Here is a 17019-nt window from a genome sequence, read left to right as displayed (position 1 = left end):
ATGACGTCACTGTATTGGACACTAGGAGTATAATGATAACAGTGTTGCACGTTGCTGAAATGATGACACGCTACTGTAGGTCGTTATGTAGGTGAAATTAATTTGATAGACACAAAGGGAGTTTTATAGGGACAAACAAAGACCAAGACACACAATCACACAAAGAAACACACACACACACTCCAACGTTATGTGTTCACAACAGAGGAAATTACAATGACATGTGATCGCTTAGAACGTAAGAGAAGATGAAATCTCACAAAATATGATATCCCTTACACCACAAAACCCAATATCCATCATATCACTATATCATCCAAAATCCCTATTCTATTCAACATCCCATACACACACTATCACAAGTGGCCATTTTTAGCTTTGAGATTAAGAGAAAAAGATGAAATCCCACAAAAATACTCTCCCATACCTTACAAACCACTCAGCATCCCATTATACACTCTATCCAAAATGCCATTTATTAGCTTAGAATGTAAGAGAAGGAGAATAAATCACGCAAACATAATATTCAAAAAGTAATCTATACCATCCCTCATCCCTTACACACACACACACACACACACACACACACACACACACACACACAGAGAAAACCTTGTGTTAGCTTAGATTAAAAGAGAAGGAGATGAAAACAAACAAAATACACACACCTTATATACCACCCAACATTCCATACAAGCTATCCATTACACCAACTACACCAGCTATCACCTAACACATCATTCAAAAAAAAAATCCTGTGCTAGCTTAGAGTGTCAGAGAAGGAGAAGAAATCTCAAAAAATATACTATCACTTAAACCACAAAATTACATTCCATCACACTATAGCTATACCATCCAGTATATCATACTCTATCCCAAATTCCTTGTGTTCGCTGAGAATGTAAGAGAAGGAGATGAAATCTCACAAAAGATATATTAATATCAATGCATTTTACTCTATAAATAGTTTGACCATATAAACCCTATGACGTCGACAATGTTCAATTCCCATTGAACCCCATGTGCAATTCCCATGTTAAATTCCCATAGTCGCTATATTCCCTTTCAACCGCCCCGGTGGCCTAGTGGTTAGTGGTTACAGCGTCCTTCTTAGAAGAAGAAGGTCGTGGGTTCCAACCCTGGCCGAGTCATACCAAAGACTTACAAATATGGTACTAACAGCTGCCTCGCTAGGTGCTCAGAATTAAGAGGTTAGTGTTAGGACTGGTCGGCCTGGTGTCAGGATAATGTTACTAGATGGGACATCATGCTACATATCTGCGGCATGATGCCTCAGTGCTAGACATCACTTTAAGCTGTCACACTGCAGACATCGTAGGGATATGACTGAAAAAATGTTTGAGTTACGTTACAAATTCTTACACACACACACACACACACACATTCCCTTTCACCTAATTCCAATGATAGGTCCCATTGCCGCATTGTTGTCCCCCCCCCCCCCCCCCGACAGCTACTGATCAATGCTGCATTATGAGTATCATGAACAATTGATTGTCCTAGGGAAGAGAAAGGATGCTTGTGAATGGAACTGATGGAAAATTAGAAGACCAAGCCCGGTTCTCATTTGCAAGTGCAGATTCGTGAGTGCCAAACTTCAACTATTAAAGCCTCTAACCTCTTACTGCTGAGTGCCAAAACGAGGCTGCTCCTAGTACCAGTTTTATAAGTTTTTTTATATGACTCGACCAGCTTTGAACACTCGGCCTTCCACATTTTAGGCGGACGTTCTAATTACTCAGGCCACTGGACCTGACAGTGGTATACAACAATCTGATGGATTATTCGTACAAGTAACTACACTGCCATGAATTAACGTAAACGTAATGACATTTGGATTGGAATTCCTGTCTTGTTTTCAAGCATTGTTTTTTGCAATTATACATTTGTGCATTAGGGAGGGAAAATCCTATGGAGGAGGCAAGGAGTTGGCAGGCTTCTTATACGCAGTAACGCAGCTGCGTACGAACATACTGACAAGCCAAAATATTATGCATTTCAAACCGTTGGGTGCGCGCTGCAAACAATGTGTGAATTATTGACAGCTCATCTTGTACATCCACATTATTAAGAATTCTCCTTCATGCCGAAATTTTGCACTAGCCAGCGACAAAAGAAAAACGTGGAGAGACAATAATAGGTTTCATCTGATCTTATTTCCCCTATACCCCAGCAGAGCACATGCCATTCTAGCTCTCTTCTTTTCTGAAATTCCATTCTGAGGGATAATACAACACATCTCCAAATAATGGACGAGGCAAAACCGTTTCAATCGCTTCAGACTACGCATACATATCAAAGGCTATCGTTGCTACAGACAACTCAAGAGACCGAAAAATCGGACCTTCTGAATCAACTGTCCTTAAGGAAGGTTAGTTTAAATTGGCTGCAATGCAAACTCATTGATGTTGTACTCCAAAATTGTACTGTCCTCTTGTCCAACGGATTAAATTTCAAGCTATATCAGGATCCGTCTCAGCAATCTGAAGATCCTTACCTGGCTTATGACGAGCATCCTGCTGAAGAAGTACGACTGAAATAATGATCTGTTCAGACACCAGCACGACATGCTAAAATGACCGTCTTTGGTCCACGTTGGCGGAGTCTGGTCTATGGCAAGCTAGGATACGTATTTCTGTCGTCTTTTGTCCAGTTTGGCAGAGTCTTGTCCACGGTCTGATCTATATAGGATTGTGTATTATAAAACAATCTCCTGTAGGTCAGGACTACGGTGAATGCATAAGAGCGTTCTCTTTCTCTTCGACATCCCATCTGCTTCTAGCTGCAACAGAAAACAATGCAGAAACAAATATCATTATCTGTGTCTCTGGGTTTACGATTCGTTTCATGCGATAACATAATGGATAGATCCTCTTCCAAGTCGGGCAGATCCCAGATACGATCAGTGTCCACGTGGATTTAGAGGATTTACACAGAATGATGTCTGGCCATCAGTTGAATATGTGTCTTTTGGGGAGGACCTTTGATAAGCCTATTTGAGAAAACGTGGAAAGTGGATCTCCAGACGTCGTCTCTTCAGTCCCATGCCCGAAAGCCTTGACAGTCTATGCTCTTTAACTGAATTGTAACTGTATCGCTGGATATGGCTTTTACCCCTAAGTCTTGCAAAAAGGGAGAGACCAAGAGTGCATTTTAAACCTGATTGCTTCCATCAAGCGCGAAAAATCTTGGATCAACATTTATTGAAATTAGCTGCGGACATTAAATGAATATCTTTTATCTTTGTTCTAATGATATCTTTCTACATGTAGAACGTACCGAATTTAAATTGTTTGCTTTATTTCTATCAAAGAATTAGCATTACATTATGATTAACTTACGAAACCAAATACAACAGCGTTGCTTTATACCTTTTGAAACCGCCTTTTATCATTGCTTTCCTGGACATTCTGGAACTCAGTTTAAATAATAGATTTATTGCGGTAAACCATATTAGTAGATTTGTTGATGGGGTCCAATAAAACCAGCAACTGCTTATGTTTATTAAACAGTGCTCTGGTGTTAAATTCTGAAGACCAGTCTGTATGGAAAACTAGTGCACTATCAGATTGGTTTCCAACGCTCGTAATAACAAATGACATTGAATTGTTATTTTAGTCATCAGTATTGAGCTTAAAATTAATAGTATCTTAAGTAACATTATCAGGATTGTATTATCATCTACCAAGTAGGCAATTAAGTTTGCTTGAATTTTATTGTTGCGTACATCGTTATGGATATTGGAACAACAGTTGCTGTTGTTGTTGTTGTTGTTGTAAGGTTTAACGCCATTTCTGAATAACCATAAGAGCCACATTCACAAACAAAACCAGTCAACTGCGTCAGCTCAATCGAACATTCTCTATTGACTCTAACACAGGCGGGACCGACAAAGAACGCAATCGTTAGGGGCAATGCTGGGTACTATGGCTGAAAATGTTCCGTGAATTTGGCCAAAATCAAAACATCTACCCTTACAAAAATTCCATTCAATCATCATTTTATCGTCCATGCGAAATTCTTCAGATAATATTTACGCAAATGATATATTCTTTTGATCTGAATAGTTATATTACTCCTCCTCCTCCTTCTTCTTCTTCTTCTTATTATTATTATTGTTATTATTTGGACCATCCGATTGCCAAAGTGTCCGGCTCGGAACAGGAAGTCGCGGGTTCGAATCCCGGCTGAGTCATACCAAAGACTTATAAAGATGATACTAACAGCTACCTCGCTTGGCACTTAGCATTAAGAAGTTAGTGTTAGGCCTGGTTGGTCTGGTGTCAGGATAATTGACTGGGTGTGATATGATGATACATGTCTGCGGCATGATGCCCCAGTGCTAGACATTGCTATAAACTGTCACACTGCAGACATAATAGAGATATGACTGGAAAAGTGTTAAAGCTGCGTTAAAAATCCAAATCAAGCACACACACACACACACACACACACACACACACACACTATATCATTTTCATTTTTCCGCCACAACATTTCATAGCACCTTTCCTTTACTACCTCCTTCTTTCATCACCCTACCGGGAAATAAATACTACATTTAGTCCATATTGTAGTATCTGGTCTAAAGATGACGTTTGGATTTGCCACGTATGGTTTCCATCTTTTGTGCTAAGGCTGGAAATAGGTCAACACAGCTTGGAGCTTATTATCAATTACAGGTAATCATACAATTTATCCCATTGTTGATTATACATATTATGGTTTTCTAATCGGACAACAACACAAACTAGACATGTTGACTAGTTACTTAAATCTTGTTGGTAGATCTTTTGTCATTCTGACAAGTAATAGTTCGGGTTTTCTCTTTCCCTTTGTGTTCAATGTTTCTTTTGTGAATTTAATTTGTTTCTTTCCTAATTAAAAACTTGATCATCTCGAAACATTAGGAAACTCATCTAATTGCATCGCTAGAGTGTAAAACAGGGAGATTACTTTATGAAAGAATTATAGTTCAATTAGTTAATTAAATAACAAAACATTATTAGATAGTTTTGGGACCCCTTCTGGAATAAGGGAAATAACTGTCTCGCGAAAAGACTTAAACTTGGAAGAGTTAGGAGCCTTGATCAACCTTTAACTGTATGTTACATATAGCGTGTTAACTACTTCGTCAACTCTATGCCAAAAGAGATTCTTACATTTCTTGTTTCTCTTGTTCCTTTTTATTTATTTTTTTACACAATGATGCACTATCGTAAGAGGTATCAAACTCTCACTCATCTTGAATAATTGTGAATGAATCAGTGGTCTAAAGGACGAAAAATGGCTGACAATAAATTATATCCTACTGATAGATTCACAATTTTTTTTTCGAAAGTAATCATTTCGGTTGGTCTTCAGTTATTTTAAATACATATTGCAATTCAAATTTTCATTAGATTATCCTACACATTTATGATAGTGTCCATGACAATAATTCCGTTTGTATTTTGTTTCGATTAGATAGTGTTCATTCCTTATACAATTTGTTATGTCTTGTCCTCAGTGCATGTTTGACCTTATTCTTAATGCTCTGTGCATGCAACTATACATCATGTTAATATAACAGTCTTATGTCACGTGTTTAGTCTCGAATACACAGTAACACAAGAAAGAGTGAAAACAGCAAGCTTTGAAAAAATATAACTTATTACCTGGAAAAATTCTGTAAAAATAATTTTTAAAAATATGCACTTACGGTTTTAAGAATCAAACCTAAAAACAATCCAAGAATAATCCACGAATAAAAATTTAGCATTCCTAATAATAAAATGCTCTAATAATTTCAAGTTCGAGTCCCGACGAAGAATCCAAGATGGAAGACGATGACGTATGCTGTAATCCGTGTTGAAGTCTATAGTTCGTTGTAGAAACAAGAAAGATCACTCCTGTTTTGCAAATCTGAAAAAAGGTTATGAAAAACTGTCCTTGTTCAAGCATTTCAAATGATCACACGTATTTTCCAGATAAAAGAATTAATCCTTTTTGAATCCAAGTAATTTGAAATAACTCCAAACAGCACAAGATACAATATCCGGTGTAAGAAAAAGCCCAACTTCTCCTGAGAATACGTCTCCAACACAAAGGTTATATCGTATTCTAAAACGCATAAATGGGGTCACGTGATCATGTTCCAGAACCTCGTAGAAATTATTTACGTGTTAAATATCATGTACAACCAGTGTGGCCCTGACAAAAACCAATAATTTTACTCTAAGAAATAAACACGAATTTCCATCATGACCTCGACAACAACCAATCATTTAAAAATAAAAATAGAACTTATTTACGTGGTTGCTACTAAGTTTTGAATCAATGTCAGGATCTAGATCAACACCTGGTGTTTATAAAACAAACAGTCACGGTCAAAATATTTTCTGGAAAAAGTATCATCTCCAGTGGATAAATTTACATTACTATAGCGTGTAATGAAAAATATCAAAAATATTAAAACTGGCAAACAATTAAATTGAAATAAATATATATTAAATCAGATATAATTAAATATGTTTTACAACATACTTGGTAATATATGTTATCCAGACATATGTGTGCAATGTTGTATTTGTTGTCATATTAATCATGTGTGTTTAAGTATAATCTCTCTCTTTCTCTCTCTCTCTCTCTTACACACTCTCACACACACAATTGTTTGCGGCACAACTGTGCTTAATATATATATATATATATATATATATATATATATATATATATATATATATATATATATATTCTCACCGTTTCTTACAAAATTATAAGGACATATTTCACTTGTGAAGTATAAACATGCTACGGTCATTTTTCCAATTGATGAGTGAAGTATTTCCGTATATCTACTGAAACGACGCAAAGGTGTAACATCATTAAACAAAATATTTAAATTATTTTTAGCTTACTAGCATATGTTTATTTTTTTCTTTATTTTGTATTCTTCCAAATTCAATCAATACGTTTGTGTGGCCTTTTCAACCTTTTAGTCTAATTCGGTAGCCTTCGCTGTATCCAATTATTGGTTGTCACTTAATTTCAGTTTACATTCAAGACTAATCAGCTCCCCAGTTTTCGTTTTCAAACACGATTGTGAAGCAAATGAAAAGTGTAAAAATAAAGTCAATCAGGATGTTTTTCTTCCGGAAAAATGTGTATCTTTTGTCGTACAGTATCACAGGTACACAACAATATATTATTGAAACATTTTTATACTTAAGGATATAAGGAACATATTACCTGTCACCGACAAATGCTAAAAGGGTAAAAGTGATATCAAAATCAATACCATGTGTTCTCCAAGCGCACAAATATTCACGCTCTAATGTATGTATGTATGTATGTATGTATGTATGTATGTATGTATGTATGTATGTATGTATGTATGTATGTATGTATGTATGTGTGTGTGCCTGTGTGTTTGTGCGTGCGTGTATGTATGTATGTATGTGTGTCTCTGTGTGTGCGTGCGTGCGTGCGTGAATGCATGTATGTATGTATCCTTCAAAATAACCGTAAACATAACGTACAAGAAGACTTCTATGATACACAGTGAATTAAAAAGAATATCACTACCAAATGATTTTAAAAATTTAGAAAAGAAAATGAAGTTAAAAATAAATCGAATTTTTATAAGATCAGATGACACCACAGCATTAAACGAAAGTGAAAATTCCATCAAACACGATTAAGAAAGACTCGACATATTGTAATACTAACAAATTTCAGGGGATTTAACTTCCGTTAAGCTCATGAGTATTCATAGTTTTGAAGATGTCATGGAAGGATAAAGAACGTTTTACAATATTAGTATGTATATTTAATTGTGCTTTGTTTGTTAGTGTGTGTGTGTGTGTGTGTGTGTGTGTGTGATTTAGATTTTTAACGTAGCTTTAACAATTTTCCAAATATTATCGCTACGATGTCTGCAGTTTAAAGTGATGTCTAGCACTGGGGCATCATGCGGCAGACACGAAGCATGATGTCCCACCCAGTCACATTATCCTGACACCAGGCTGATTAGGCCGAACACTAACCTCTTAATGCTGAGCGCCTAGCGAGGCAGCAGTTAGTACCATTTTTAGAAGTCTCCGGTATGACTCGGCCGGGGTTCGAACCCACGATCTCCCGCATTCGGGACTGGTGCTCTAACCACTAGGCCACTGGAGCAGTCAAATGCCATTGATATGTAGCATTGTATGTTGGCCTTTACCTTGTCCAAAAACTGAGCTCATTTCTGATTGACCGAATTTGACAATTTTTGAATTCATCGTAAACAACTAATACATAGCTAAATTATTATCTTTGTATATGTTTATTTGGATCCACGTTTTGGAATTTCCTGAGTTTAAACTAGGTGATGGTTTTGATTTTGTAAACATCAGGATCATTCTAGAAGGTTATTTTCCATTAGGTAATGTTGTTTTTTTTTTGTGAAAATGCTAATTGTGACCTGAGGTCAAGTAGAAAACTCTATATAATGTACCTGAGAAGATTTTATCATTCGTGGTTTCAGTTTTAGCACAATCAAGTTGTATTATATGTTGTGACCAGTAATTTTGGGCTGAAATCCACTTTCTTAAAATTAAGAAATTCAAGTGATTATTTTCTCTCGAAATAAAGACGTACTCTGAAAACATTATTGGACAGAGACATTCACTGGAATTTATAGTGTATTCCAACCTGGAATTATATTTCTGTGATTCAAGAAAAGACTGTTGGCACATCAACAAACTAGGACCTACCTTAGACACATCATCGCCGTCAGTTTTTGGATTTAGAGTGGACTTGTACTGATATTTATTCAGGACTTTAAATTATTAGGATCAGTGTCTATAAGCCTTTGATTATTTGGGGATTTAATTCTTAATACCGTTCTTTTTACCTATTTTCACTTTGTATTCGAGCGAAATAAATTATTTGTTAAATTTTAACAAACATTCTTCTCCTTCACTCGTTTCTGTAACTTATTTTAAGAGTATAGACTCGTAACAACATGAATGATCAATGTTAAGATAGGTTAAAGACAATTATGTTGCAATAGTTTGATAGAAACGGAAGATTGTACTACACATTCAGATTGCTGGTCGCATAATTGTTGCAACATTGAAAATTGAAATTTTATTGATTTAAATAAATTTTTAATGTATGCAAATCTCAGCATTGTGCCTGATTGACCCTATTCGTGTGGAGCTAGACGTCTCTGAAATGTTTTTGCTAACCAAGAATATATTGAAATCTGATGTTATTTTTGTTAACTTTTTAAAACCTCAAGTTGTCACTGTTTAAAACTACATTTAAACTTCTATTTGGTCAGTAATTTCCGTGATATGTACAAATGAATTTTCTTTAAAATAATACAAAGAAAGGTTTAAACATTGTTAAAGATGATTAATTACACACACACACACACACAATTATTATTTATATGTTGTGTCAATAAAATCAAGAAAACGCAATACATTTGCTCTGAGTTACATCGAATGGAAAAAATGCGTACATGATGCAAGCTGTTAAACTACTTGAAAAATTTTAATCAGCTCTTCCCTGTTGTTTATGTTTAGATGTTTATTATATTTATTCATTTTTTTTAAAACTTCTTTGTCACTTTAGCACAGAAACTATATCACTGTATTGTCATTCAACAATACTCTCGCGTGATTCTTTGAGACCTCAATCAAAGCGAAAACAAGGTAATGAACACCGTTTTGCTTGAGGCGTCAGAACGAGGCTTTTCCAAATATTAAAAAGGTTATTTGCTTGGCTGTTGAGATGACTAGACGTAATTACAAAAGCAATTGGCGTGAGTACGAAGCAAAATCTAGACATTACGGATCTCGTTTTATCAGACGTACGTACGCAGTTACTTCGATTCTTCGATATTTGACTTTATAATGATTGTAAATTAATTTCAACAAGATTAATAAAAAGATTAATAACTTGTGTATGTATGAACATGATCATTTTTTAAAACATTGAATTTTATAAACGATATTTTTTTTACAAACTTTTAAAACTTATAGAATTTTTCGATATCATAAAATGTCTGATATGCACCAAAGGTATTGAACAAACACTTCGACAGATATATTATGAAGATATGCGTCAAGTAGTATATTCAAATTACTGATAAGATGGACCCCTCGTCATGGGATCAGCATATAAGAAATAACATCTATGTACAAAGTATTGTGGTGTTGACAGTCATGAAGTGTCATACTGTATGGACTGTGGACCATTATGAAGTATACTACTTATGTAGTTCAAACTTAACAAGTTTAAGCTATTTTTCAGACCTTAGCATCTGCCACAACGCAATACAACGATGTATATTTTTAAATCTCTGGAATGATGAATCGTTAATACATATGTGCTCTAAGAGATTATTCTCAGATTCAAGTATGGTGTTCCATATAATCCTGTAATGTGCCTTCATTCAATCATTTGTCGGAAAGGCCCTATCTCGCAAAATACAAAAATAAATTCTTTCAAGTCATATTGATGAAAAAGTATATATATATATATATATATATATATATATATATATATATATATATATATATATATATATATATATATATATATATATATATATATATATATATATATATATATATATATATATATATATATATATGTATATATATATATATATATATATATATATATATATATATATATATATATATATATATATATATATATATAAGAAATACGTTCATTTTCATTTTGTTTCACACGGTCAATCCTGCAAAAAAAGGTATAAAATCACATTTAAAATATTCGTTTGGACAACGTTTTCTCAGGAATACGACATAATTTGCAGTTGCTAGAAGCCTAATTTATTTTCCTTTTTTCCAATCAGGATAATAACGTACACTGATTTCTTCCTTTTGAACGTGCTTTTCCTATTTACCTATACACCTCATGTATGAACAAATAAGAATACCTACGTATTCGATTCCTCCGGAAATCACAATAACGTTTGGATCGATTTTAGACTTGAAAGTGAACCTTTTCTTCTGTCTGCTTCGTTTGAAAATAACGATGGAACTCTAATTCAAACTGATTTTAAAATTCCAGGTTACCAAATACAAGTGAGTAATACCAAACATTCTTGCAAATGGGCAGGGGTTGTCACAACATGTGTGGTGCCATCAGCAAACCATGTTTTAAGAAAGCACTGATACTACGTTTATTCTTAATTTGGACTATTGTAACAACTTCAACATGTCATTGACATAAACCGGGTAGAGAAGCGTGGAAATTATTCCACCTTGGCAACATGGAGTGAATTTTATTGAACTTTGACAATAAAGATTCCTTTCAAGTTAATTTTTATGTCGACAATTATTGCTCTGTTGATTAATTCAACGCAGAATACAATATTAAAAACAATTAAATCAACAACAAGGAAGAGAAGGCTATCATTCCCAAACATACAGTCATGATTTCAAATATAGTTTAGTTATTCGTCGGGTAAATTAATATTCACTTTTTATGCACAGGCGAAGAACGAGACGTGACACTATTCAAAGCATGGGCATACCATCACTAAATATTGTTGTTGTAATCTGCATGTGTTCCTCCATTGCACGGAGAAGCAATCAGTCGGTACACTCAAAATGTCGGTCAGTACACAAATACATGATACTCAGCCCGTTTCTCACAGGCTTTGCCTACTTTATATAACGTCTTCATGGTGATAAGATGGAGCCTTTTTTGTATACACCATAACAGTTTCTTTTGATGATTAATACGAGACTCCTCCATCGGCGTCTGCTTACATATTGGTTTTATATGATAGTGTTCTAGTGTTTGAATCTCATTTAGTCTGGAATAATGCAGGCGTTTATCTAGAAAAAATATCGAAATTAATCTGGAGTGATTGCAGACGTTTATCTAGGAAACAAATCTAAGAGATAGGAGAAACGTCACCGCAGTTTTGATTTAACAAAGTTTTAAACAAGCGTCGTCTATTGGTAATAGGGCCCAATATATATTTTAATCAGTCCTCAGTATGGCGGAGTTCTCACGAGAGTGACACGAGAGTCTGGTTGTACTAGACTACTCTTATTGCTTCTTAAAAAGATGCGGAATAGTTATAATTTTGTATCAGTAACCGGTTACGCAGGATACCTCTAGTAAGTATTAGACAACGCTTGCGCCGAACAAAATAGACAACAAAGTTATCACACTGACATTCTCTTTTTGTACCTAAAAGGACCTTCAGTATGCGCGTTTAACTTTAATATTCAGTTAAATATCATGAACAGTGTAGCTAATATTGGTGATTTATTTATTCATGAATTGGTCGTAAAAAGTTTTCATATCTGATAATAAAACAATAGAGGCATATGTCTGCTTTTCCACTGAATGGCAAATTGAAATAAAATTAATGAATTTTTACGACTATACTGAAACCGAGCTTAAACAAACATTTATCTTTAAATAGTAGAGGTGTTCAGGTAAGGTAAACATTAATAGGATGCATATGTCCCTTAACAATAAACTGCTGAAGAAGGGGAAAAAACACATGAAAATGATATCCTATCAAATTTAAAAATACTCTTCACTATAATCTATGGCGGTGTTTGGATAATGTAGAAGGAAAGAGATGAATATGTCCCTTATCCGTAATAATTTGGACACAGAGGGATGAAGGTATTCAGTTAGTTTTCAATCTCGGATGTGATAGTTTCGCACGTGCCTTGAACGTGTAGTCGGTGTCTGTATTGGTCCATGTACATTCTCAGCCACGCGAGATCACATGTGCACATGATCTGGTCACTTGGAAAGATGATGTTTCTTAGCGAAGGAGTGTTCTTGATTGCCGTAGGCATTTCCCTTAACATGGTGCCTTGCAGGTTCAGGTACAGCAAGGTATTCTCCCCGTTAAAGGCGTCGGGAGAAATGTAACTCAACGGATTGTCTGATACGGTAAGATTCGTGATCCCGGATCATGTTTGTAAAATCGTTCTGCTCAAAAGTACGGATGCTGTTTTTCGATAGGTCCAGTATACTGAGATTTCTCATATGGGAAATGGCACCTGGGACACGATTTAGGCTGCAATTTCTCAAGCTCAGGTCTTCCACGTTGCTTGATTCGATGATTTGGATAGAATTATCGCCGATAACATTGAGTTTGTTACCTTCCAGACTGAGTCTACGCACGTGTTGCAGATATTTGAGGATACTGGGAAACACGGTGAGTCTGTCGTCCTTGAGAGTAAGATCTGTCAAATGTCTCAAGATCGTCGAGGAGAAAGCGGGAACTAGAATTTCAGCATCTCCTACGAAATGGTTGTGATCAAAGTTTAATCTCTCAAGGTAAATGAGTCTGGACAAAGCGACGGGAATATCAATCAGCTTAGTATTTTTGATGCGAAGATTCAACAAAGTTCCTTCAAAGCCACGGAATGCTCTAGGGGGAAGCGTCTTAAAAGATCCACCCAACACGTTAAGAGTCTTCAAAGTCACAAGATGACGAAGCGTGTATGGCCATTCATCAATAGCATCATGTCCGAAACTGAATTTGTAGAGAATATCACCAACTCTACGCAGAACATCCTCTGCATCTAAAGTGTTAAAAGCTCTCAGGTCGATAGGGTTATTAGATATATAAGGATTTTGTATATGATTCAGTGTTCTTATAGATGTTGGAAGATATCTTAGGTCATTACCACTCAGATCAAGTTCATTTAGTCATTACTCAACCCCATTAAACGCCCCATGATCAATCGACCTGATGTTATTGTGAATATTTGACACCTTTATGCCAAAGAAGGTATTATTGTGGATATAGCTGAGATTGTTGTTATCAAGACAAGGCGTTTGAAGGACAGTGTCTGAGGGCGTAAATGCTGGAATGTTCATTAGGCCTCGTATAGAGCAATCGATTAATTCGAATGTGCACGAGCATTCACGTGTATTAGGACAGCCAGTGGCAGCTAAAGTCAGCATCAAACATTGGTAAAGGATGAGTCCAGTGAAAATATCCATCTGAAAGTAAAAACAAAATCTACGTAAATCCATACGCAATTAGTGATTAAATGCGTCCAGTTCAATATTTGCCTCTGGAAAATAAATCAAATGTTTAGACTTGCTCAACCACATTTCATTTGTTTTGAGGAGATCAGGTCGATAAAATCAAGCTAGAATCTCTCAAGTAACAAGTTGACATCTATACCAAACAAGAGCCTGGTAAATTATTTGTTTGTTTGTTGGTTTAACGTCACGCGTCAGCTTTTGATAGGGTATGCAGAGCGGTGGAGGAAGAACACAGGAAACGAAGGAAACCCGGGGAAGAACCACTGACCCACGGAAAGTTACTGTACTAGTGCCAAGCTTTCTCACATCCCCAAGACTTGAACCCACGCGGACAGAGATGAAATGTCAATGATGTCCTACGGTAGGCGCCTTAGTCAGCTCAATCATCTGGTGCCCTAGAGTTTCGTAAAGATTTGTACAGCAGGCACTGATTTCTCTAATTTCTATATTTGTCACTTCTTTATTCCTTTCGCTTTTATATCTTTAAAATACGTACTCTTAATCGACCAGAGGTTAAAGCCCCAATGCCGCCGTTATCTGCAAAAAGAAGTATATGCCAAACTATCTGAATATTATTGAATCTTGACAGACATTAATCTTACAAATTATTGGTTGCCATTAAAAGTAAATAGTATATACGTTTAAGAACAATGTGAACCATGTGATTTCACTCTCAGTCTAAGAAACCCGGCCATTTTTCACATGCGTAAGAATTAATCCCATGTTGATCGGTGACATCCGTGGGCCAACCAAATCCTGGAACACAAGATTTGATGATTGTAAACATAAGAAGCAAACACCACGATATGAAGGATATGGTAGATGATAATTATGTGATACGCTATTCGCATTTTGATTTTTATATTTTAGAGCACTCGGCCTATAATTTTCGATTATGTTTATTTAAAGGCATAACTAAGTAAATTATCTGTTGCAAGTACGTGTCTTATGCCTACCAATTAAAATGGAAATCCGCAACAGCTGGGTTTGTCTTCAGGAAAAGTTCGTCCTTCGAAGTATTTCAGGGCCCCTTTTGATCAACAATATTCACCCGAGCTTTAGTTTCATCAAATACACTCTTTATCGTGTCAGTTCCGCTTAAAGAAAGAGGACTTGCCTTTCTTCATTTCCTCTCTAATCAATATATCTGCCACTTATGAATGTTGTTGTTATCAGATTCGTTGCCAACGGAATTCCTCGACTGTTTTAAATAACTACTTTTGGAGTACTTCCGAGAAAGAACCGAATAAAAGCTACTTTGTGACTGACTTAACAGGTTGCACATATTAATTCTAAACTTAATAAATGAACGCATTGAAAGTGTTGTTATAAAGCAAATTGATATACCAATACTACTGGTATATCAAATTGTGATCCTCCCATGGCGCAATAATACGAATAAATAAACATTCTTTCCACTGCAGACCTATAAATCAATTATGAATTACTACGCATTCGTTAATCACAAATGACATATGAAAATAAGGATAAAAATTATTAATAATCCCTGTTAATAAATTTAATTAAAATGGCACACAATTTCATCGGATACCTTTCTTTTTCCATTCCCCACTCCCCTCTCGTGCGTAAGGAATAAAATAAGCAAAACTCTGGGGTGAGTGAGAAAAACACATTGCGCTGGACGAAAGCATCAAAACTGAACTTGTACCAAGTAACATACATTAATCTGTTTCGTCGTAACAGTATGTTTACGCGTTCTTTTGGGTCTATATACAGTCTTCATAATATCAATAATATCTAGCTGCATTAGCCAGTCGACACTAAGCCTATAAGTTAAAATTTTTTAAAATGTTTAAGAATGTGAAAAGTTCATTCATTCGCTCAATACACAGTTGCCAAAGCATATTGTAACTCCATTCAAAGTGCAGACATGTGTATTTTTATGTGATATAAATGAAATATATGTATAGTATGTACGTTGTATCAATGATATACCACTCGTTGTAGAAATGTTTCTTTAAAAGGAAACTCGGCAGGCCCAGTTTCCTTTAATTGAAAAATGTATGCATCTTGTGGTATATCACTGATACAGCGTACATATTATACACACACACACACAAACATATGTATATATATATATATATATACATATATATATATATATATATATATATATATATATATATATATATATATATATATATATATACACAACCTTAATGTCACAAGGCTTTTAATAACGATCACGTTACCACAATGTGCATATATATAAAAAATCAGAAAGAGTATATTACTAACGAGAAACCTGAAAGCATAAATAAAACATCTCAGCAGAGCGTGTATACCAAATAGATTGATCCATAATGCATATGCGAAACTTACGTTACCAGAATGTGATTATTAAAAACATGTTACCACAATGTTATGTCAACATTTTTTGCCAGAATGTGTATACCAGAATGTGTATACCAACCAATGAAACCAGAATTTAAATATTAAAAGCATGTTACCAGAATGTTGTCAAAAAATATGTTTCCAGAATGTGTATACCAAGCAATGAAACCAGAATGCAAATATCCAAAAAACATGTTAGCAGAATGTTATGTCAAAAATATGTTACCAGAATGTGTATACTGAACAACGAAACCAGAATGCGAATATCAAAAGCATGTTACCAGAATGTTATGTGAAACATGTTACAAGAATATGTATACCAGAATGTGTGTATGAAACTGGGAAACAAGAATGAGTATATCAAACATAATACAGTAAAGTGTATATCAGACGTGAGTAGTGAATGGAGACACCTTAGGGACAAGGGGACTTTAATGTTAAATAGGGGTATATCCACTCTGGGGACAATGGAAATTTAACATGGGAAGCAATATCCAGTCTGGAGACAATGGAAATTTAACATGGGAAAAAAATACATCCACTCTAGGGACAAGGGAATTTAACATGGGAGAAAGGAAATATCCACTCTAGGGACAAATGCAT

The 17019-nt window shown here is 35.2% G+C and overlaps 1 pseudogene; it reads right to left on the bottom strand.

Moving 5' to 3' along the window:
- Positions 1-12683: 12683 nt before the first annotated feature.
- Positions 12684-16384, bottom strand: LOC149770773 (volume-regulated anion channel subunit LRRC8D-like; annotated as a pseudogene).
- Between the last annotated feature and the right edge of the window lie 635 nt (positions 16385-17019).

Source organism: Sinohyriopsis cumingii, unplaced genomic scaffold (assembly GCF_028554795.1).
Source record: "Sinohyriopsis cumingii isolate HCF-2022 unplaced genomic scaffold, ASM2855479v2 utg002376l, whole genome shotgun sequence".
NCBI lineage: Eukaryota > Metazoa > Mollusca > Bivalvia > Unionida > Unionidae > Sinohyriopsis > Sinohyriopsis cumingii.
This window is presented reverse-complemented; position numbering and strand designations above follow the sequence as displayed.